Source organism: Meleagris gallopavo, chromosome 2 (genome assembly GCF_905368555.1).
Source record: "Meleagris gallopavo chromosome 2, MGAL_WU_HG_1.1, whole genome shotgun sequence".
Classification (NCBI taxonomy): Eukaryota; Metazoa; Chordata; class Aves; order Galliformes; family Phasianidae; genus Meleagris; species Meleagris gallopavo.
Window position 1 is genome coordinate 49078139 of NC_139405.1, and position 26566 is coordinate 49104704.

The following is a 26566-nucleotide window of genomic DNA, read 5'->3' on the forward strand; positions in this document are numbered from 1 at the left end:
CCAGAACAATATGGAATCTTGTTTTCATTAATGTATCTGATGCTACCCTCTGTTGAGTCAATGACTAGATAGAGACTAGCTCTAATCTGGAACATGAATTTTAGCATCAAATAAATAGATGGTACTGAGAATGTAAATTATTTGTGTTATATTTATTTACATCTGACAAAGGAAGGGTTTCTAAATGATAAAACTGTAAGGAAGAGCAGTGTAGCAATAGCACTTCCTCAAGGAGACAGAATAGTAGAACGTGCCACTGGGAAAGTAGATGATATTAAAGTGTATGAAATCTCAGATAAATTCATGCCGTGTGTTTTCTCTTCTCTTTCTTTTGAAAGCTTGCCTAAGCTTTTTTGCCCCTTTTCCCATTAGATCAAAGAACAGATAAAAAAAATTATGTTCCCACTTTATGGCTGAGATGTAAAATCTTCTCATGCACAAAGGGAATTACAAAGAGCTTTCAAGAATTCTCTTCTTTAACTACTCCAGAGACACGTACCAGGAAACACCATATTTGAAGTTGTCTTAGATTCTGCAGTCTAAACCGAGAAATCTTTATCCCAGCATAAAATGTAAATGCCAGAGGATCAGAGATTACCCCATAGTGCTTAGTGAAAATAAAATAAGGTAATTTTTGAGTCAATATACAGTAAAAGGGTAATGAAACATTAGTTTTATATGAAGTTTTTTTAACAAAGGTGGTGAGACATTGGAACAAGTTGCCCACAGAAATGATGGAAGACCCATCCCTGAAGACATTCAAAGTCAGGCTGGATGGGGCTCTGAGCAACCTGATCTAGCTGTGGGTGTCCCTGTTCTCTATCTAGTCCAACTCCTGTTGCAGGGGAGTTGGACTAGATAACCTTAAATGTCCCTTCCAATGCAAAATATGATTCTACGTGCCTGCCTGCACATGAGGCTTCAGCTAAGAAACTGAGCGTGCCTGGGACTGTTCCTAGGCATAAAGGCCAGGTGATCTACGAAGTCCATGCCTAAACTAACAATCTTCCTTAGGATCCAAAACAAGGTAACCGTATGCAAATTGTACTGTAGGAACAGCCGTATTGACCAGCCCTTCCCAGGAGTTGGTTCATGATGATTAATACTAGGTACAGACCTAGATTAGTGTCAAGAAAGTTTCCAATTTTGTATCCCAGATTCCTAACACAGAGGGTTGTTGCTTGGGAGCCCAGGAATGCCCTGTCACACATCTGAGTTTACAGGAACAGACACAGTTTGAAAGTTTGAGAAATACTTCCAACGCTGAGGTTGTAATCAAAGCTCTGCTGTAATGCTGTAAAGCTCAAAGCTGAATGAATATGCTATTAGAAGAAGCCAAATTTAAAAGAAAATGATTAAACAATACACAGAAAAATTGTCCCAGACAAATTTTTTGCATATAGAAACCAGAATTTTGAGGGTCCTCTGAACTTTGTGTTTTTGTTTTGTTTCTCTTTACTTTTCACCTGCTCTCTGATTATTCATTCAATAACTATTTTAGGAGCATAGGTACATGTGTTTAGATGCATTGACAAAAGTGAACATCAGCCTCATTTATATTAGTCCTAAAATCAAGCTTACATTTTGCCACTCAAAGTTACCTACTTGCTATTCAGTTAGACAACATGTGATGTTCCAGAGCACCTATACTGGCAAACCCTGAATACTGATTATTCATTTTCTTGCATGTGTGAACTTGAAAGAATGAGGTACAAGTTAACAAATGGGACAATCTTAATGGAGCTGTTTGTGCAAGACTCCCACAACTTCAGTGATGGGCCAGTGTCCTGAATGTGAAAGTCTGTCAAGTCTTTTGGCATTGCATTCATTTACTGGGGAACAGCTTATTACCCCTTGACTTCTAACAAACTGAGAGAAAACAAGTAGTCTGAACAATTTAATCTGCAGTTACATCTTCAAGGTTGCACAACATAGAGAGATAAACACTCTTTCCTGTGCAGAAGCACTTCACAGGGAAAAAACAACACAGTGCTGACTGCTTGTATTAATGAAAGGGACTACTGGAGGCCTTTTGTCTCATTACTATTCAATTAATAGCTAGCCGTAATCTAGACATTAATGAGGGATGCAACTGGAACTGCAAAAAAAAAAACATAATTAGGCCCTGAATTTAATCACTGACAAAATTACATGGAGATGCTGTACACTTTTATTTTAAATAAGGTTAATTAGATTTCTTTCCTAATTGGATCTCTTTATAGATTGAAAGATTTACCATGTGGAAATACATCTTAGAAAACTCCCTCTGTGATTTTCTCACATGTTCTTCCAAGTGTTCATTAGAATTATTGCTTTGCCATAATATAACTTCTTAAAGTCTGTTTCACTTCATGACAGATTTCCCTGGATACATGTAAAGATTTATATAAATAAAGGGATAAATAAGAAGGGCTGCCTTTAAAAAAAAGAAGTGTAACAACCTAGACTGTGTACCAAGACTTCAAGGATTAACATTCCAGTGACGTAAATTGGTGATTGTGTTTTCAGCCTGTTTGGTACCAGTACTTAGTTTAATAGCATCAATTTCTAGTTATAATTTTGTGCTAATAAAAAAATTTAAAAACATTTCAGTGAGTCTAATCCTCACAAAATAACATCATTTTCCTTCTGTAATGTACAATTCACCACACTCCCCCAATAAAACAATAAGGTTAAGTGCTCAGAAACAAATAGTTGCAAAAAACCTGTTAACTGAAATGGGCAAAGATAAACCAGTAAACTTTCTTCCTTCACATATACTACCTTGTTACAATCAGAAAAACAAATACAATGGAAGAACAACACAGGAGTGCAACAGCAAAGAAACTAGTGTGAATGGAATGGTATTACAGAGGATAAGAAATGTACTCAGCTGACTCTGAAGATCTAGGCTCACAGGGAAAAACACTACAAAACAAAAATCCCCCCCAACCAAAGATGCTTCCCTGTTTTACAGACTCTTAAATGAGGTCTAAGAGAGGTGCAGCCAGGCTCCACCCCTTTGGGTCACACAGCTGAATTGCCTTCACCTGTGCTCCCACGTCTGACCGGGTTCTTCCTCCAGGTGCTCAATCAGTGATTCAGGCCATGACGCAACAATTACCATAATACATATTAACTATTTTAGATACTATTTTTACTTGTAGAAACAAGTTTTACTTAGTATAATTTACCTGTTTGCACCTCTCATAATTTCCACTTTATGAAATCTATTTTATAAAATTTTAGTAATAATGGAATGCTTTTCTCACTAGAAACATCAGTTTATGACAAATGTCCTTCTTAAATGAGACAGAGCGATGGTATTTTATGGGATGCGCAGGTTTTCCTATGCCAGAGCTTGTCCAGAGGAGCAGTGTGACAGGCTGTAAAAATCTCTTTTAGATTTCAGAGCATGAATGGATAGTAGCCATTCTTCTTTTATAACCAACAAAATAAGAATTCCAAAAAAGCAAAAGAAAATTTAGTCACAAAACTTAAAAGTAACATGTAAATAACTAAATTGCTTAAAACATGTGCAAGAGAAAACAATTCTTTCTACTCAAACATTGCTCTTACTTTGTTACTAATAATTCAGTCATTCTTCCTGAGAAAGAAAACAAAATTTTTGACAGTGCCTATAAATTTGCTATAGAGCTTTAAAAGACAGAGAGCTACAAAAGACAAGGCAGTGAAGCAGAACTGAAGCCAGCTGATCTGCAAATATTTGTTTCTTTTATGCGTTTCTCATACATTATCTGCTAAAACAGTTGATTACAAATAGTAGAATGTTTTAGGTCATTGCGACAATGCCTATGTCATTATTTAATGCCTTTGAAAATGGATCTGATATTAGAATACCATTTTTAAGCTGCACCAGGGAATTCATTCCTACCTGGAAGATAAAATTTTTGTACTAAAAAGGTTGCTAAAAAGGTTGGGAAATAAAACTACTCAAAGTATTGAAGATAGAAGCTGATGAGAAACATTTCAACCTGACTACTTTTCTGGAGTGGTGTTACTTTTTAATTCTTATTTTGAAAACTATCTGCATGATATTTTTAACTAAATAATAAAAAATATTTTTAAAAAAATAGAATTTAAGGTTAAAAAAAAGTTAAAATAGACATTTTATCAAAAGTATTCAACAGAAAGGTTTTCAAACTTAAAGAAATGAACTATTTTTATTGGCCTTATCTGAGTGCTTGTAACTCAGAATGAATTTTTTGGAGGAGGATGTAATGGATTAAAATATAAAAATAGTCTATTTTCAAAATCTCATAAAAAGCCTCAGCTTCTATTCTAAGAGGTTATGGAAATATGTTTTTATTTTTAAAGACATTGAAATTTGAATTAGCCAATTACAATTTTATAACATGCTAAATTTTAATCCTGAAAGTATGTAAGGGGAGATAAGCGTGTAATTGTTCACTACATTTCAAAAGTAGCAACACAAATGACTGGAATAAAGTCTGCTATTACACTCTTTTCAACACATTAGAGTCCAGAAATCCACAAGGAAACGTGCAGGGAAACCTAATCAAGGCCATGTGCAAGTTGCAGATGTAGATCAGGTTGTAAAACAAAATAGTAAACCACTGTTCTGCCAGGTCAATTTTTCTCAGATATGTATTTGTTTTGAGACAGCAAAGATCAAATCATTTTGAAAGTACTTATAACACTAGCAACTTTGCTACCTACTCCTGCAGTACTGAGAAGGCAGATGGTCTGAAATGAGCCTAATAAGGCACAGAGTTAATAGTAAAACGGGTTCCTGGTGACTTGTGATTTAAGAGCCATAATCAGCACAGTATGGGCTGATAGAAACTATACTTGAAGATAAGATAGATGTGAAAAGAGTGTGGCATTAGCAAGGACAGTCATACACACATCCAATCCTCAGCCTATTGAAATCAATTCCAGCTACATCAGAGGAAGGTGGATTGGTACAGCTCCCACTTGCAACGTCTCGGCAAAACTGAATGTATCATGGGCTTGGGGGAACAGTACACAGCAGTAGCCACAAGTGCTGCAATGTTGCCTGCTGCTCTAACCTGCTACCTTCCCTCTAAAACAGTCTGGCACCCCAGCTGAGCCCAGAGCACCCACTATGAGAGAGCTGAGAAGCATAAATGTCTCAGGTGATTTTAAAGAATAACGGTTATGAAATGAGAGTACTCTGAACAGCTCAGTGCAAAACTGTTTCTATGAACCATTTTGGATGGTTCACAAGAGCTGGGGTAAGAGTTTGCCTGTGTTGAGATTGAATAATTTCACTGCACCTATGCGGAGTTCTGAAAAGTAAGTAGATAACAGAATTCATGTGTTGTGCTTCTGAATTCTCTAACAGTATAATTTAACTGCTACTTTAATATACATCAGGGCTTTTTTGTTGTTGTCGTTTTATTATGTTGGGGTTTTTTTGCTTATATGCAGAAGTATGCCTTTATAGAAGCAAAGTTCTAATACTCATACACCAGGGAAAAATATGTAGGGCACTTTATGTAGTGCATAGTTTTTCTTCTGTGAATGCTCCTGCTTCATATCTACAGTAGAAAGGAAGATCTCTTGTGCTATGAAGGTATTTTCTGTATTGCATAACAGTGCTAAAATTTCCTGAAATGTACCTTGAACAGGGTACATATTATTACCATTGATTTTTTTTTAATTACTTCAGCATATGACCAAAAAAAAAAAAAAAATCTACATTTTTGCTGCAGATTCATACTAGAGAGAAATTGTTTGTGAGTATGACTAGGGGGAAAAGAAACATAATGTTTTAAAATTGACTATTTATTTTGATTTAAAAACCTATCATTTTTCCAGTGTATTTAACTACGAAAAAATATTGGAGTTTTTGCACTGCATATTATTCTTCTTCCTTTCATTGTTGCAGCAGCTACATAAAACAGAATCATTCAGTCGCACAACACCAATTGGCTAATCATTTGAACTACTCCAGAGTAGCTGTTAAATTGTTTTCTTTTGACTGTACACATAAATACTCTGATTACACTTATACAGATATGTAATTCTGAGCTGCGTCAAAAGAAGCGTGGCTAGCAGCGGAAGGGATGCTGCACCTCAAGTCTGTGCTGGTGAGACCTCACCAGGATTACTGTGTTCAGATGTGGAGTCCTCAGTACAGATTGATATAGACCTCTTGGAGAGCATCCAGAGAAGGGCCACAAAAATGATCCAAGGGATGGAACATCTCTCCCACAAGGACAGGCTGAGAGAGCTGGGGCTGTTCAGCACGGAGAAGAGAAGGCTCCAGGGAGATCTGAGAGTGGCCTCTCTGTATCCTACAGGGGATCTGTAAGAAGGAAGGTGACAGAATCTTTTTCAGGATCTGTGGTAATAAGACAAGGGGAAATGGTTTCAAACTAAAAGAGAGGAGATTTAGACTGGATATAAGGAAAAGGTTTTTTACGATAAGGATGATGAGGCACAGGTACAGATTGCCCAGGGAGGTGGAGAACGCCCCATCCCTGAAGACATTCAAGACCACGCTGGATGGGACTCTGAGCCACCTGATCTAACTGTAGGTGTTCCTGTTCACTGCAGTGGGTTTGGACTTGATGACCTTTAGCTATCCCTTCCAACTAAAAGAATTCTATGATTCTACAACAGAATGAATGAGGCCAATATAAATATACAATATACTTGTATGTATCAAGCACTGTGAATTTGTGTTTAGATTTCATGTCTTTTTAAGACTTAAATTGGTTTAGAAAGTACAAATTTTTCTACTGCTAATAATACATTTTTTGTCCATCTTATATCTGAAAATTAAATTCCTGCTGGGTCTTCCATGTGACTTTTCAGAACTAGGAGAATTTACTGGATGCATTTTCCAACTGGATGCAGTTTCATCAGTGGTCTATTTTTTTGTCTCTGATAATTCTTAGCTTTGGAGAGAGATAGAAGGGTGGTAATGAAAGATATTTTCCAGCTGTTTAATTTATTTTTTATGAGAAAAGAGTGATGGTAGCTATTTCCCTGCTTGATTTTCACATGACTAAAGACAATCAAGATGCAACATTACTCATTTCTTGAACAATACCTGTATTTTATATCACATGCCAGTATGGGGATGCCAGGGCCCTAGTGCTTCTTTCTGGTCCACAGTTTCCTTGTCAGAACTCAAAATTTAGAATTTGAGACTTTTGTGAAAAGACTTATGTGAAAAGTTGATTTATCTAAAGTTCTGGGATTGGCTCAACTATTGCATAGACAGAGGTACAGCTTACTTTTCTTGAATCGGGTCTGACTGTGTGCTATACAAAATATTCCATCATTTTCTAGTCATATTTTCCAAGAAACAATTTGGCAGCAATTTGGCTGTTACTTTTTGATGCACCTTTATTTTGTTGTATTTTTCAGAAACAAATCAATAGTTACCTCTTATATGCACCCCGCTGTGTACCAGCTTCCTAAAATATTTCAAAACTTCCTCCTTCTAAGTATGTTTTTTTGTCAATTTCCTTTTGCCTTTTTTTTTGTCTTGAAAAGTTCTTAATGCTGAAAAAAAAACTAAAACAAAACAAAAAAGTAGAAGACATCTATCAAAGGCAAGGAAAGCCACTCCTGCATAACTGAAAGATTGGCAGTAGATGAACTCTGGTAACCCTGATAATGAATTTACATAATCTCCCTACATCTGTGGACTGAGTAATTAGCCCTAGAATATTTCAATACATATCACACGTCATACTGAAATTTCAGGATCCTCTCTTGTCTTCCTCTCCCCTTCCCTCCATTTTACATGCTTTAAAATTGGGTATTACGTTAGTAAGGAATACTTTTGCTGTATTATAGGACTTCTTGTGGAGGTTACATTTTAGGAAAAAAGATATTACTTTGTTTTTGTTTTATCTGACATCACTTTGCACCTTGCTGCCTTGCTTTCAGTACTCAGCTGTAGGAGAGGCAGGAGCTTGTTACTGCTCCTTAATTATTGCTTATTACCAGAAGGAATACAGTACAGGAAACATTCCCTGTACTGTTTTGGTTTTCTGAATTCACAAAGGCAGATCAGAAGAAAACATATCTGAAGTTATGTTTCCATGATTACAGCTGCTGTGTCTGAATCATTGTTGCCAGGAGGATAGAACATTTAAAAATTAAAGTTCATCAGGTCCAACAGTGTGAAAACACAGTTAATATATACTATATATAGTATATATACTATATATATATATATAGCATATATAGTATATATACTATATATACTATGTCAATATTTTATATTATTCCCACCTGTGGAGTTGGAAGGCAGAAAAGTAAAAATGTATTTCATGGGCACGAACATTGTTTTCATACAAGCTTTTTCGCTCTGCTCTTACTACACTCTGCAGAAGAACTGCTAAGGTATTAGATACACTTCAGTACGATTTTTGTTATCTTTATATATCCAATTATTTAATTCAGTAGCTGACCTAAAGTTCTTGTATTTGCTCAGGATCAGGGTCTGTTTTCAATTTAAATAAACAGACAGAGAAAACAAAGTATTGAGATCTCTGAAGAAAGAATTGCTTCATAGCTAGCCGAACACTTGAAAAAAATGAAAAAGAAGATGAGAATGGAAGAATTTGCAAAACAAATTTGTCCCCAGTAATTGCTTCTGTACCTTCTTACCTTCTGATCCAGTACATGGGTTTTACTGTGTTTAATGAGATTAGATAGGCACAGTGCAGACTGCAGTGAATCCCTGAGCTATCAAAAGTGTTTTCTGTATTCCCATCCACAGATCTTTCCTTTAAGGCTTTAACAGACATCTCTTCCTCCTTTTAAACTTTCTTTTGGCACTATCTGTTCTTATGATAATCTCAGATCTGTAACACTTGGTACTCATGCGAAATCCCACTTATTTGCCAGGATGAACTCTACTTTAATCTTGTTTTCCTTGAACATTGTTCTTTCTCTGATTCTCCTGTGATCTATCTGCCCCTGGCTTTGGTGGTTTGTTGCTGGTCTTTTTTGGTTTGTCTTTCTTGTGATCCCTGACTCTAAACAAGCTAAGGAGCAACATTAGAGAAAACTGAAAATAAACCTAGAAGACATAAAGAAAAAAATGGAAGTCTTGTCTTCTGGGGTTATAAAGAACAAATTTTGTAGAATGAAGAAAAAAATTTCTAAGAAAATTCTGCAGAAATATTATTAGTGGCATGAAATTACCAAAGCAGGAAACATGATTATGATGAATCAAATACACAGATTGCTCCTTGTAAGCTTTGCCCTCTCAAAAAAATTTTGACTGATTTAGTTTCAAAAAATAAAGAAGTTGTTTTTGGGAACAAGTAGTGTAAGTCATAAAAAGGAAGAAAAGAAGAAACTTGAAAAGAGAATCTGATTAGGATTCTGGGATCATAAAAGACATGCCATTAAATAAGCTTCAGATGCAAAAGGAATAAATTATATTATATTATTATACTATATTATTCTCCATACAAACAGAAATGTTTTGATGAAAAGTATACATAGCTTGTCTGTATTGCGTTGATTAGACTAACTCTGGAATAGTGCATTCAGCATAGAAGCCCACATTTTTAAAGGGACACATAAAAGAAGAGAAGAAATCACTTAGAATTTATTATTGCAAGAATTAATGAGTTTGGGCTAATTTATATTATCAGATGAAAGATTAATGAGGCACAATTATATTGTATTCATTTTCTCAAAGGGAGAAATTATGAAATCCTAAACAACAGTTTATTCTGGTAAGGAATCATTGGGTGGAAGTTAAAGCCAAAGGCATTTGAATAGAAATTAAAGTTCCTGGTGCAAAGGAGGGATTCTCCATCTTCATGGATAGCTGTGTGTGAAAGAAAATATTTTTAAAATATGCCTTTTCTGTTTTATTAGCTGTTTCAATCAAGTACCAGATTCTTAGCAAAAATTTAAGACGTTTTTTCTCTCAGCCTATTTGTTTGTTTGTTTGTTTGTTTTTGAAATATTGGAGGGATTCTTAGCCTTACCTCTATGCCTTACATAGATGGCAGCAAATGAATGGTTGCTGGATGAAAATACATAATTTGATTTTAACATATTTGAAGTCAGTGTAGAGTGAAATGCTGCATGGATTTATCGATCCTTTACATTTGTATTTTTCAAAGGAGCCTGGAATAGGCTTTTAAAGCAGAAGTTTTGGAAGATGGCTTTGGTTGCTTTGATCATGGTTTGCCTGTGATGGACTTTCCTATTCCAAATTAGTTATTCACTGACTGGTGGAAATTAAAAAGTTTCATAGAGTGAGATCTCTGCTTTTAACAAAAAGTATGGGATTCTTGCAGTTTCATCAAAGAGTTATCAGAACAGTTCTGCATTCAACAACAACTCAACGCTGAAAGGATTTTCTTGCACTGCTGGATTCCGTGCTAGTTGGATGGAGAAGTCCCACGACTCTGACCCTATCCTTCTAGCCCAGGATCTCCAGCTGAACAAAGTTGTACCTGTTATATAAAATGAGTTAATAAGTCTGTGTCACTATCCTCTTTCAATACGAAAGCAGTACGGATGCTCTACAGTGCCCTTGTTAGGCTAATGATCAGATCAGTGGGATCTGGGGAAGCAGGCTATATGGCATTCCACTGCAAACTGAATAGAAACAAAACTTATCTCAATGTGAGAGCCTTGATATAGGAGATAGTGTATGTGCCAATGACACACCACAATCAAGCAAAACATTTCTCTGAAATATTCATAAATTTACATAAGAATACAAACACTGTGCATGAACTGTGGCATAAAAACCCATTTAAAAATGGCAGATCCCAGTAGCATATTTCAGTGAACTAGTATAGTATTTAGAAATATACAAAGGGTTTCAAAAGTTCTAAATATGACAATGATATTCATTCTCTCTCCATGCTCCATTACACATAAAGTCATAGGAATAATGTTTGCCAGTTTTAATGAATATGCCTTCATCCAGCTAATACTGGGTGTTTGGATTTTTTGGTTGATTTGTTTTTGTTTGTTTGTTTTCCATGTGGCTTCAGAAGCTTTTCATAACATGCTGGCATTTCTTTTTGTTTTGTTGTTTGTTTGGGTTTTTTTACTTTATTTATGTTTGAAGGCAAAGAATCTGAAAGTATCTGGAGAAATTATATTTCATTCTTTTGCCAGATCCTGACATAAAGAGGGTAGAAATGAACACACATATGACACTCATATTTGCTGGCCAAAACTTCTGTTGTCAGACTTGCACTGCATTTCACTGGCATTTGATATGTTGTACATTTATTCTGTGTTGCTTTCTTTCTGGGGTGTATGACTAAGTGACCAGGAAGAAGTCAGTGTTCTGATAGCTCACGTCTCCTCTAAACTTGATCAGTACATCAGTTCCAACAGAGCTATTTATTACTGAATATGTCAAATCCAAAATGCAGAACTCAATGAAGTGATAATTACACTGTCAGTCATGAGATATTAAATTTTAAAAAAGTAAATAAAACAACAGTTCCAAAGACATTTAATATTTGCTCAGAATTAGTGTGGTAAATAATTCCTAGAAAACATCGAGGAACATATTTGTTATGAGTCAAATAATAAGGAAGTATTTTTGAATACAGTGACAGGTTAGCCATGCTTTTAAACAGCAGGTGTTTTGTGCCTGTTTCAAAGCCTGTCTCTAAGAGGGGCAGACTTGTATTCTGGATCTTGAATCATTTACAGCAGATTAATCTGTAATATTGTTCTAATAAGGCTCAAACAAATCTTCAATAAAAACAGCAAACGTAAATTTGGCAATACGCCTGCAAATCAAACCAATTTTTTTTAAGCTTTTGCTAGCTTACCCATAAGAGTTTGATCAGTTTTAGCAGCTGTAGGTGTGAAACCTTTTTTTTTTTTTTTCTTTGATTGAAAAGAGATTAAATTTCTCTTCATGGCCAGATTTAAAATACTATGCAGTTCCTTATATTTCAAATTAATCTCAATCAAACAAGAATTTATTTGTTGTGAATAGCTAAAATTAAACAATCTTCGCTGAGAAATATTGCAAACAGTATTTCCATTGTTTTCCAGAGGAATATTTTCCTCAGAATGAGATTTCAAATTTGGAATTAGTAGGGACTGGAAGCATCCACTGGGATTTATTTTCTGATGTGTATATTTTTAATAAATTATGACAGCTTAATATTTTGTCTTTGTTCTGTAAGACCTACTTAGATATCCTTAAGCTCACTGATAGTGCAGTCTACTCTAAACCGTAAACTATAAACACAGGCCCCACGTAGTTGAATTCTGTTCCTTAATCATACTGTAAGTGGAATTAAAATGGAAAAACACATTCTCCAAACATTTCCTTCTGTGGTGTAACTGAAATAAAATATAGAGAGTATTTAGGTGAATGTGTGTTATGATTTGACTTTTAGTCTAGAGGGTGGATGAATAATTTTATGAGTCATTAATTTTTAATTCTAAGATGTTGTGGTTGAACAAGCTATCTTTAAAAAGAAAGCATGTTTTAATGCTCATTTCAGAAACTAATTTTTTCAAGAAGAAAATTCTTTTATTCTATAAATACTGTTCTATGGTACGAAACAAATTTGAGGTAATCACCAATGTCTAGACTAGCTTAAGAACTATTCTTTAAAATTATTAGAAATTTTGAAATATTATTTCTACTCTGAAGTTTAGTTCAATTCCAGAATGAGTGCCATATCCATCTCTGAGAAACTTCTGAGTGTTCTGAACATTTAGAAACAGTGCTAAATTTGTTTTTTCAGTACTGGGAGGCAGAATCTGTTCTGAAAACTACTAAAATATACAGCTTCCAAGGAAATGTGATTACTGGATTACAGTAAAATAGCTGTCAACTACTTTGCATTTCTCCTGTAGAAGAACTGAGCAAGCCTCTATGGCTGTGGCACTGTGAAGAGAAGAAATTGTTTTGCAGAAGGAGCAGCAGTTGTCAAATTTGGCCTAGTCCACGTCTGTGCAAGATGGTAGAGCAGAAGCACTGTTCCACACATCTGAGCTCCATGTCCTCCCATGACCTGCTGCCACTGTGGGCTGTGGCCCTGTAGTCATTATCTAATCCTGCTCTTGCAACCTTGGGGCAATAGTGTTCTGCCTACATACCAGGAAACTCAGAGCTAGTTTCATTGGGAGAGTATCTCTGACATTATCCATTACTTAATTTTGGGGTGCTTATCAAAGATCAGGAATTATCAAGCAGTAGTTATTCAAGCACAAGAAAGAGATAAAACTATACCTAGATTTTGGTTAATAAAAAGCATAGCTGAAGAGTAAAATTTCAGAAAAGAAAATGCAAGAACATCAGAACATCTTCAGCCTACATACCAGTGCACGCGTAAATGCTCTTTTATGCATTAACACCAACATATTCAATTATATTAATGGCAACAGCTAAACTAAACTTCATTTAAAGTCCTAACACACAAAGTCAGTGGCTGATGCATGTTTAAAAAATAGGACTATGTACTAAAGTGCTAATAGTAAATATGCATTAATAAAATGTTTTATTTTAAACATTCAGTACTTCCCTTTGAAATATATTAAAATTAAAGTCTCATCAACAAAAGAACTTTCATCTGTACCTCAGTGTAAAATAATATATGCTCCAATTTCCTTGAATGGCTCCTTAGAAAAAGAATTGTCTTCACTGATTGATTTTTGAACATTTTTTCAGCACTGGCTTAGTTTATATGCACTTTATCTTCCTTCCCCTCTCTTGATTGTGCCTTTGACAGGAATGGTCCAAATATACATGTTAGAATTCTGGCTCACATGAAATAAAAGCCTACTAGTAGTTTAAGTGCTGTCAGAAAAAGAGAAAACTACCTTTTTTTGAATACTTAGGGGGGCGAGAAGAAGGTTCATTAAGCATGAAGAACTTCTAATAAAAATGAATCAGAAATGGTGGATTGCTTTATTTTCATGTTAAAATTATTTCTATGCACTGATGAGGAGTAGGTATAAAATTGAATTCTAAAATAATGAAAAAATAAGTGAAGTTTAGAATCACGTTCATAACTATTCCTTATTTCTCCTCTCAAGGGATTTCTTAAGCATGAATGAATATTATACCTAATAATTCGCTAGGAAATGCTGACTATGAAAGAAGGATTCTTGCAGGTTTGAAGTCTGATTTTTCCAACAGTCACAAGTAACCTCAAGTAGGAGCATGAACAGTTCTGTTTTCTGAATGGACTGTCCTGTTTGTTCCCAGGGCACATTTACCTAAGATAAGATAAGATACGACATTTTAACAGCAAATGTAAAAATAGTGCATTGATCTCACGCACTGTCAAGGAAATCACAGAGTCACAGAATCATAGAGGTTAGAAGGCACCTCTGGAAATCACCTAGTCCAATGTCTCTGCTAAAGCAGGTTCCCAAGGTATTATTTGTTCCCATGTTTCTCTTTAATACCATTTTTTAAACCAGATGCAAAATTACTTCTGAAAGTTAGTCTTATGAGTGAATTTCCGCTTTAATTACAACAATAATAACACGCCAAACTGTCTTTCTTTTAGGAGAAAGTTGAATGGTACAGTAGCTGAAGTTGAGAGTAATGCTTTTGTGCTCCCTGAAAATTTTTTTTTTGCAATCTCATCATTTCAATAACATGTCCAAATGTCTTTTTTTTTAATCTAATGCATCTTGAAATTTAAGGAGGATTCATTCTTCACCATTTTATTATTTATTCATAAACAATAACATCTTGTACTGAAAAAGAAACACCTGTTTCATCAAACATAGGATATTCTCAGCACTATTTGAAAATGGAAATACTTAAAAAATAAATGCTATAACATTTACTGCAAATTTAAATTTAGTGAAATTTTAAAATTATGTGATCATAAGATTGTAGTTTGAAAAATTAATTCATTTGTTCTGAATTGTTTATTTCAGACTTTTAATAGTCCTATAGATTTCATTGATCACTGGGCCTGGGGATGATGGTCCTGGACTGATCTTGGTATCTGAGCCTAGAATGTGGGCAAGGAAAGGCAGGGCTGGTAGTGCCCTGGGCACTCATCCTTGCCATCCTGATCATCCAAACGCCTATTAAAAAGAAACTGAATTTTCAAATACATATTTTCAGAGGGTAAAAATATGTTTACAAACTTTTGTTCTGTTAATAATGCTGCCCCTGCTTCCTAATTTTTCTGATATACACAGTAACATTACTTTGACAGGTGAAAAAAAAACATCTGCAATTATGATGGTGAGAGAATTCACTTACTCTGAAGAACTAATAAATTGTGATAGATTATTTCAACTTATCATTCTTCAGGAGGGAATGAATATAGCTGACTAAAGAGCTGCAGAGATGCCTGTGCACAGATTATTATGTTAGAGTCAGCATTACTTTTCTGCTAACACTATTTTTTCATGAGCAAGTTTCTATCTATTTAGTTCTTGGCAGTTTCTCTATGGAGGAGATGAGTCTCAGACTCAAGCTATTGTTATGCAGATAGCTTTCTTCTCCTATAAATTACACTCTTTGTCCTTGGAGAAGAGAACTGATTCCTTTTAAATCAGACTGTATTGGTCTTCTATCATCATAACTGTATTGTCCAAGTATCTGTCTGTGTCACCTTAAATAAAGTAATCAGCATCTTCCAAATAACATACACTTTACTGTAACAGAAGACATTTTTCTCATCTACATTTATAGAAAAATCTCCTGACTCTTCCCGGTTTCTAGCCATCCTAGATCAAATATTCTTATCTTACGAAAAGCAGAGCTCTAGCAGCCTAAGTTGTATTTCCAAATTCTATTAACTTTTTGCTGGAGTATTGTCATTATCAAGGATCTACACCCTGGTGGACAAATTTTCATTCTATTAGCCAAAACATACAAGCTGTTTTGCAGCTCAGTGCTATTTCTAAAATATTATCTAAATCCATCTGATCACTAAGATGCACTGCTTCCCTGCCATTGTTTTTTACTTCTAACAATTTTTCCTTGTTCTTTTTCTTCCTCCATATTCATTGATATTTACTTGAATATCTTTTCTTGTGAAATCTTGAGCTTGAACAAATTCAGCTATCCTCACACTGCTCAACATAGCAGATATATACACTATGTTTTCCTCCTCACTCAGCTCGGAGAGTTCTTTGATGATCTTCTTTCCCTTAATTGCTTGAGAGTGAGATCTCCACTCATAAATACACTGATTGTGCACAGCCTGAGTCTTAAAGATAATTATTATTTAACAATACAGTGTTTCCACTAAGCGATGAAGATGATGAATGAAAAGTGAAGTGAATCTTGGCGGGACACTGAAAGTAGAACCAAACTTGGAGGCAGCAGCACCAAGAGATAGGCATACTGTTTTTTTCAAGTCATTTGCCATCTGCAGTCTTATGTCCATAGAGACACGGAAAGAAGAGAAAATCAAAAATTTTCCTGTAAACTTTTCTCTTTATAACTTGAAAGGCTAAGTCATTGAAAGAAATGCCTCAATTTACTTTGACAGCAACATTACTCAATTATGTCTCACTTCTTTCTCTGTCAAAGAGGTTAAAATTTTCTCAACAGGTTGTTCAGTTTGAATACTTAAGAGTAGCTATCAAAATACTGTTTTATCTCATTTCCGTTGCAGACAGTGTAATCTTGAATATGACAAGATGGAAAAAGTTTTGACAATATTTTAGATAAATTGCTGCTCAATCTTTTCTGGCAGTGTTAAACTTAAGAACATGTCATTGCAATTACCCTGAAGGAAATAAAAAATATTCCAGGTAAGGCAAACTTCATTTATTTTTTTCTGCCTATTTTAGACAGCTTATTGTCTAGTCTGGAAACAGTTTCATTCCTTTGGAACAACTTAGTTTGCTCTTTCATTTATGGTAACTGAAAGAATATTCCGTAGCATAGAACATAAATACTATGCTCCTGCACTAGCAAAGAAAACAGTAGCAGTAACAGCTTATAGAATAAGGTTATGGTATTTCTCCAATATTGACAAATTTAACTGTGCTCTCATGGTTTGTCTTTTGTCAAGTTACTCAGTAAGCAGATTTGGGTTTTTAAAACAGAAGCTCCCTTAGGGAATATAGAAAAACAAACAAACAAAATGTTTGGCTTATATCTTAAATTAATTTTATTTCAGAGAAAAAAATCAAAGTGACTAATACATTTACAGACTGATAAGCAGCTATGTTTACAGATATATTTATTTAAGGAAAGTAGAACGTAACAATTACAAAGTTCTATGAGGTTACCATGGAACAGGTATCTTGAAGGGTTTTTGGAACATCAGGAGAATGAAAATTCTCCCTATCTCATAGAAGAATGACATCACTCTCCCTAAATATGAATTATATGTCTTTCCTCAGATCTGAACGCACAAACCAAATATTTCACATTTCTACTGTTCATAACCTGTCCTTTTCCTAAAGCACTAGAACACTGTGAGAGTTTGTGTGGTTTGTGGGCTGTTCCAGTGGCACAGATGAAGTAATTATGCTTCAGTCTCCATAATGCTGCTGAAACACATCCTCCCTGTCTTGTTTTTTTCAGGTTCTTTAAATTGGTTTTTCACCTCAGCTATCATTATCATTACATTTCTGACCTTGGCCAGAATAGTAGCTGCTCCTTATTAGTCCAGTTATCGTTATAATAGCAACCTCTATGTCTAACTTGCCAGTAAAATCATGAGACTATCAAGATAAACAAAGCAGAAAAAAGAAGAAAAAAAAAACAAGCATGAAAAAAATAGGTGTAAACAAACTATTCTAATCTTTCTCATTGCCATTACTATACTTCATAGGTGCTCCAGGAATATTCAGGCACATCAGCCTGCAAATCTTATTCATATTCTGCAAGGTACCTCATTACACAAAATAGCATTTTACCATACCTCAACTTCTCAAAATCCTTTTGAATGCACTGTCTGCTAATGGCTAAAACCATCATTTCAGATAATGAGCCTTTCAGGCACAAACATCTGATAGCATTTACTGTCAGAAAACTTAAACATGTTCAAACTTTTTCTTGTTACAAAACACAAAGGTGACGTAATGACATGTTCAGGAAATATTTCTTTCCATCACACAGCTAGAACTGTAATAAAGAGTTATAAACCACATTGACAGAGAGCAAATAAAGTATTCAGTTACATAAGGACATGTAGACAAATCTTTATTTTAGTATCAAGCAATACAGATCTGCAATTATCATAAATTTTACAGCATCTGAGCAGGTGAGTAAACCACTTTATTGCTAATAACATTTCCACCCACAAGCCATTATACTACTAGTTCACTCTTTTTATGAAAGCAGACTATTTCTTTGGAAATATTCTTATACCATACACCCTGTCTTTTCTAATATTTGTAAGTGCTGCAGGACTCTGCATTTGTGTTTCTTGAACTGTGTGAAGTTCCTATCAGCCAGTTTATTGAGTCTTCTCCAGAAGTCATTCTGAATGGTACTCCTACTTTCTAGCATGTCTACTGCCCTTCCCAGTTTGTTATTTAACCTCAAATTTGTTAAGGGTTCATGATGTCCCATTACTCAGGTTATTCATGAACATATTAGACAAGATTGGTCTTAGTAGCAGCCTTGAGAATGCCACTCATAGTTAGATAGCTGCTGGAATTTATACCACTGATTTTGCTGCAAGGTTATAACAGCAAAAAAAAAAAAAAAAAAAAAAAAAAAAAAAAAAAAACACCCTTGTCCCTAGAAATAGTCATCTTGCAATCAAATTGGTCAGGCAGAAGTTTCCATTTCTAAATCCTTGCTGCTTCTTCCCAAGAAGAAAAATTTCATCTTGTAAAGAGTGGTGAGGTATTGAACAGGCTGTTAAGTGTCACCATCCCTGGAGGTGTTCAAGAAAAAAATAGATATGACACTGAGAAAAGGGAGAAGTGTTAGCGGGCATGGTGGTGATGGGTTGATAGCAGGACAAGATAGTCTTAGACGTCCTTTCCCACCTTATAACCTTCAATCATTTTCTTTCACATGCACGAACATCATTTCCAGAAGGAATTGCTCCATGATCTTTTCATAAGCTGGCAGGAGGCTGATCAACCTGTAGTTCCCCCATCTACTTCGTTGGAGCTTGAAGATCAGATGTCTGCCTTTTCCCAGTCTTCCGAAATATCCTCTGATGTCTTTTCTGAAGAAGACATACTAACGACACTGACCAACTTCAATTTGAATGCGTTGTTTTTTTATACTTACTTCAATATTCCCTAACAGCTCTTTATTACAGTTGTGTGTAGTTTAACAGTTAGAGATCTCCACACAATGTTCTTTGACCAGAACATCTACACATTTCTTCAAGGTGTTCTTTATATCACTCATAAAAACTCCACTTCAAGACAGAAAAAAAGCACAATTCCATTTTTCACAATATATTCATTTTTCTAATGCAGTTTTAAAATCATTCACCAAATACAATAGCATTTATAGAATTTCATATTGTAGCTGTGTCAATATATTAGTGGGATAATAAGAATCAAGAGCAGATTTGTAATGGATAACATTTTCTGATTTGGTACCTACAAGCAGTCAACTAAAGGAGTAGAGAACACTGTGCACTCTTCTGCACAATTTTCATGATGCAAATATATGGGATTTAAATAACAATTTAATCACCTACGTACAGACTTAAGTGGCTGATATTTAGAAAACAGGTTCAAAAACTGTTTATAGACTATACTTGTGTACTGAAGATCTTCATAGAACTGGACTAATATTTATATCCATTTTTATTAAAACAGAGTAGATGGCCTGCAGCAACAAAAACAGCTAGTTGAAATGTTAGGCAAACACGAATAAGCATACTTATACTATTGACACCGCATTCCACAATTTTAATCAGAATTAATTTTATTTATCATTATAGTATTTTTAATGTAAAGGATTATATTTAGAATCTGTAAGGCGATTCAGATCATTGGTGAATACCTTGTAACTTCTGCTTCTTTTGGTTAAGAATATCTTCTCTATTTACAAAAGAAGTGTTAAAGCTTGGAAATGTTAGTATATATTCTCCTACAGCAAAACCAAACTTATAATTACTTTTTTGAAATTGATTTAATCACATACAATAAAAAGAGAGTTTCAAGTTTGTTTCATACAGAAAAATCTTTTGAGAACATTTTTCTTCTTAGATTCCTTAAAGGGCATGAAAGTTCAGAGAAGCAAAAAAGAAACTGGTTCTGATCAGTCACATTTTACCCATTGCTATTTTATTTTGAGACCACAGAGGTCAAAAAGCTTTTCCATGATTTGCTGCCTTTTTTTTTCTGCCCCATTTTGTTTCCTGATTCACCATAACAGGCAATTTCAGTTACTTTTTCCATATATTTCTTCCTATAGCATCAAAATAGAAGCTTTATAAACATCAAGTGTAAGACATATTAAATACGTTGTGGTTTGAGATAGACTGGTTCTTCTCATTTGTGTGTAAGATACTAATATAAACACCCAAGTTCATATAGCATTCTTTGATAAATCAAAGTAAATAAATCATAAATCAGTAAGTTTCTTTAATAAATCATCAGTAATTGTCCATATAAAGAAATATGCTGAAAAACAATGATCCAAATCAGACACCCACTTGTGATAGCAAATAATGGTGAGCAGCCTGAAATTCTGGCTTTTAAAACGCACAGCTTCTTAATGGTAGGTTGAGTCAAAGTCTCATCCTGTGAAATTCAAGTTTTCACTTCTACAGCTGCACCACTTAGATTTGTATGTTTCTACCAAAACATATCTATTTCCAAAGAAAATAACGATGTAGGTGAAAATAACCTCACACTTTTGTCTACTGCCCATTCGTATGTACCTCTTCTCTATTTCCTCATCAATTCTCATTTTGCCTTTGAGAATTTAAGAAATCCCAGATGCCCATTGAAACAAACGTACACCAGATGTTAATATATCCACCTCAATTGATTTCCTTGGGCCCCTATACAGATGACCAAAAGGGACAAAGTCTTTTTCTATTCAAGCATGCAACAAGGTGGCCATATTTGTCTGTTTTGTACAGTCAGTGCAAGTCTTTCCAGTCTGACCAGGTACCATTTTGCTAATTTTCATCACCTGTATCATTAATAGTGATGGTAAAAGATGTTTAGGATGAGCTGACTTAACTGTGTAACAATGAGAGACTGCGTAAATTTTAAACAAGTGATTTCCCAGTCAAATGCTCTGATTTTAGAATGTGAAATTTTATAAGCTTTCTATGCATCTCCTTCAACTTTAACTGATTTTTCACTTCCTAACTTGTATCTCTTTCTATTTTCCAGTAGCTTTATGTTACAGACAGGTGAACTTTCATTATCTCCTTAATACCTTGTGCCTTATAGCATACTGAGATCAAATAACATATGCTTACTACTCCTGAAATTAGCTCATCCTTCTTCATATGACTTTATACAACCAACATGATAGACTGTCTTATCTATGCTTTTCTACTGTGAATTTGTTAGGGCTCTACTGTGCAAAGCCTGAAAATGAGAGAGAAAACAATAAAAAAAAAAAAAAAAGACTTAGAAGGGTCACTTTATTCCAATTACATAATTTGGTCACCTACATTTTGTCTGTGCAGCTCAATCCATGAATTCCTGCCATAAAGACTGTGTGAAAGACAAATTACATTCTATGAAAAAGAGAAAAATATAAGTACTAAAGGAAAGAGTGCACAATCCCTTTCATGGAGAAGAATTTTTGGAGTATCAGGTGACGAAGAGAATTCAGAAGTTTTTTTTGTTTTTGTTTTTTGTTTTAAAAAAAATCTCCTTAAGTCCAACTTTTCTCACTTTGGACAGATGTTTTGATGTCAAGACTAACTTCTTCAGAGCAACAATTCCTTCCAGCTAGATCAGAAGCAAGACTGGCTACAGAGAGTGTCAATGAAGCAACAAAATATTGCCTGATGACAGGAATCAGAACACTGACCACATATTCTGACATCAGTCCTACATCACAGAACCACAGATTCACCAAATTGAGAAGACCATACTGGAGATCACATAGTCCAATTCCTCTGCACAAACAACAGTCACCTACAGAATGCTGCACAGAATCCAAGTCCAGTCAATTTTTCTTAATATCTCCAAAGATGGAGACTCCACCGCCTCTCCAGTTTACTTGTTTTAGTATTAAGTCATCCACATAGTAGAAGAGTATTTTTATGTTTCAATAAATTCCTGCAACTCATTTCACATCTATCACCTCTTTCTTCTCCAGTTTGAACAGTCCCATCTCTTTCAGTCTGTCTTACGCTCCAGACTCAGTCTTTTTTGTGGGCCTTTGGTGGACTCAATCCATTACGCCCATGGCTCCCATTTACTAGGGATCACAGAAGCAGACCCATTGCTCCAAATTCTCACCAAGGCTAAACAAAGTGGAAGAATCTCCTCCCTTAACCTGTTGATAAAACTTTCTTTTGCAGTCCAGGAGGATATTGGTCTTCTTTGCTGTGAGGAGACATCACCAGTTCAAAGTCAGTTTGATATCCATCAGCATCCTCAGAACCTGCTTTCCAGCCAGTCAGGACACAGCCTGAAGTTACACATCACTAGGGGGTAGGACTTACCATTTCCCTTTGCTAAATGTCGTGAAGTTTTTCCTGACTTTTTTTCCCCGTCCATCTTGTCAAGGTTTTTCCAAATGGCAGTATTGAACTTCATCTGTAAACTTGACAAGCTTGAACTCATTTCACTTTTTGTTGTCTGGGTGTAAATAAAGAGATCAAATAGCAGTGGACAAGGTATTGACTGCTTGAGTACATCACTAGTGACTGGTTCCTACTCATTGGCTCCAGATCTTCCATCTTGACTGTCTTGAAGAGAATACTGTAATTTGCTTTTTTCCAGTCCTCAGGAGCTTTCCTAAATTGTCACGATCTCGCAATTATATCAACTAGCAAATATATCATCCCTCAGCACTCGTGGCACATCCTACCAAGTCTCACTGAAACTAATAATGTACAAGTCTGTCTTCCATTCTACAAACTTTTTCATTGGACTCAGAGACCTGTGTTTACTGAAGGCTACTTTTATAGTGCAAATCAGGGCAATTAAGGCCAAGTTATTCAGTGCCTTTTACAAGGATTTTCTTATGAGGTTATTTTCCCCATTCAGCACCAGACTCACATTTTCACTAGTCTTCCATTTTCTACTGCTGCATCTGTAAATATTCTTTTCGCCCTCCACACTTTCACCAGATTCAACTCCTGGTGGGATTTAGCTTTTCAGATTCCATTCACCATTATACTCTTATCCCATGTAAGATTACTGTCAGAGCAACCAGCTAGATCTTTCAGCAGGATCTATATTCAAACAGAATTTGTTTCTCTAAAAGAGACTGAAGTTGGAATAATAATCTAATAAGAAGTGATATAACAAAGCAAGTAGTTACATTATTTTAGTTACCATGGCATAGAGAGCCTTCTACCAGTATTAATTACGACAGAAACAGTAAGCACAAATTTTTGTGGCTCAAACTTTCATTCACATTTTCTCCTAAATTTTCACATTAGAACAGGACATCATCATAGTAAACTTATCATAGGTCTTAGACCACAGCTTAAAAACATAAGAACCATCTCTCTAAGTTGTAAATTAGCAAAGATTTAAAAATAAGAAAAAGAAACCTTGAAGTTTTTCTGGTCAAACTTAGGTTGCCATTAAGCATAGCCTTTTCTTCCTTAGGGTCTATATTTGTTTTGAAATACTGATTTCAAGAGTCCATTTAAATATCATATTTTCTCCTTTTTAATAGATAACCTTCTCCTTTCACATCCTTTCTCCATTCACCCATTCTTCCAACTACAATAAATACTTTCTAGTAATATTATTTGTTTCCTGTATTTCTTCCCTCATTTGAGCTATTATTTATGAGGCTCAGGCAATCTTAGGCCATCTGATAGCCCCAACTTGAAAACAGCTAGTGCATTAGAAGTGAAGCCATATCTATTTTCCATTAGATAGACCAACATGATAATTAACATCTCCAAATACTGAAATATAACATCAAATGAACAGAGAAGCACTGGTCTTTCAGAGAGCTGTTGGAGAGTGTCCAGAGGAGGTCCACGAAGATGATCAGATGGCTGAAGCACCTTCCCTGCAAAGACAGACTGAGGGATCTGGGCTTTTTCAACCAAGACAGAAAAAGGCAATGGAGTGACCTCACTGCAGCCTTTCAGTACCAAAAGGGAGCCTATAAGCAAGAGGGGAGTCGAGTTACGAGGGTAGATAACTGCAAAACAAGGGGAAATTGTTTTTAAGTTAAGGGAGGGAAGACTCCAGTTGGATGTCAGGTGGAAATTCTTTATTATGCGAATGGTAAGATGCTGGAACAGGCTGGATGCCCCGTCCCTGGAGGTGTTCAGGGCCAGGCTGGATGGAGCCCCAGGCAGCCTGGTCTAGTATTAAATGGGGAGGCTGGTGGCCCTGCATGTGGCAGGGGGGTTGGGAGATTCATTATCCTTGAAGTCCCTTCCAATCCTGGCAATTCTGTGATTTCAAATTGATCTTTGTGGAACCAATAAGATAATTAAAATAGTATTTACATTAAATACATCTTCAAAGAAGTTATCATTCTCTTTTTTCTCACAAGGATTTTACTATACCATTTGGAATTAAAGTTTTAATGAAGTGGTTTTGAAGTGGAGTGCATAAATAACACAACAAATAAATAATACATGTGCTGACTATATAATCTCATGGATAAAATAAATTATTTCCAGAAACAAGCGAAAAACACCCCACAAAAAAAAAAATTTATCAGCATATAAATTTTCTCTAACATGGACTGAAATGACGTAAGTAAATGAAGGGCATCTGTGTTACATTGTGCAATTTATTCTGCAGAAAATCCATTATTTCAACTCTCAGAAATCAATATTTCTGTTACTAAATATGCACAATAAGGTCTTTCCTTTGGTAAATTTACCAGAATTATTCTAACAGCTCAATAAATGAGAGGAGTACAGATTAGGAGAAATGAATTTGACTCACTAGAAAATATTGCACCACAGGAATCTGTTCATCATGGAACCTGAAAAGTAGATGTCATATCTCTGGACTTTCAAGGGTTCTAGTAGTCTATAACATATAACTAATTGTTCTCTTTTTTGACAAACAAAATTCACTCTCTCTGTCACTTCAAATGAGTGATTTGTGTGCACAGGCTGTTCAGAACACAAGTTTTGCATTGGTCTAGTTCCAAAGATAAGTGATGAGTCTAATAACATTCAGCTGGGCATTTGCAATACTAGGACTAACAAGGAGTACATGTTCATGAGCTCAATTCTACTAAAATATATTATTTTCCTGTAACACTAAACCTTGTTCAAATCACTGATAAAATTAGTGTTACTAGGTTTGTACAAGCCAGCATAAGTAGTAGAGTCACACAGGAAGTGGTAAAACATGTAACACTCTGAAGGAACCAAATATGAAATCTGAAGGGAAAAAAAAAAAAAAAAAAAGAGAGAGAGAGAGAGACAATATTATTTTTCTTTGTTAGTTGTGTGATTTTTGTTTGTTTGGTCATTTTTATTTTTATTTTTTGTTTTAGGATTTGTCTGTTTCTCTACTTGTTTGTCCGTTTTGCCATCTCTTCTAAACTCTCAAATACCCGTGTTCTGCAACCATTAAGTAGATCCTGAATATTCACAGATAACAGATGCAGAGCCAATAGGATATCGAATAAGTGTAGACTCATAACCACATTTGTACATGTTGGAAACATGAATCGAATGATGGTTTTATACCACTGTAGTAAAACACATGAAATGGAAACACACGATCAGTGAAAATTCATTACTGTGGACAGATGTTAACTGACAGTGCAAAAAGCTTAATCATAAACTGACCTGCTGGACCTTGAGTGACTTTGAACTGACATCTGCTGTTGCAGGAGACCAAAGTCCACTTTATTGCACCAATCAACTGTCTCGTGTACTGGGAGATGTGTTTTACCTCTTACAACTACTTTAAACCATACCTTAAACAACTTCTGCCTAATGAATAACACGCGCCAATTCTTGTACGTGTTCTGGGTCATCCTATGAATATTTTATTTTACTTATTCAATACATATCATATTTAATATTTAAAAATTACTTTCATTTAATATTTAATATGTTACCACTTATTTTCCCTGCAAACATTTAATATGAGTTCTATTATATTGTTACTACATATTTGCAGACGTAGGAAACAGACAAGATAACACCCCATTCCTGCCCAAAAATAAGTAACAACTCCAGAATTTGATCTCTTTTTCAATATACAAGTATTAAAATAATGCAGATGAGATTCACTTTGATTATATTATATTCTAAGATATATAACATGACCTTTTTGTTTTTAAAGCGAAAACTCTTAAAGGAAGAAAAGAACTAAGCTTTAAAGACAAAGCTAAAGGAATTAATGTTAACTAAATTGCCTTTTATTCTGATATACCCAACTAAGTACACTACAGAAACTATAAATTGAAATCTCGAATTAAATTCAAACAATAGAATGTTATATGAGGCCTATATACTTTGGATTATAAACCATTCTTTAAATCTCTACACCCATATTTTAAATTGTTTTAGCTTGCTGGTTGAATACAATTTGTAATAAA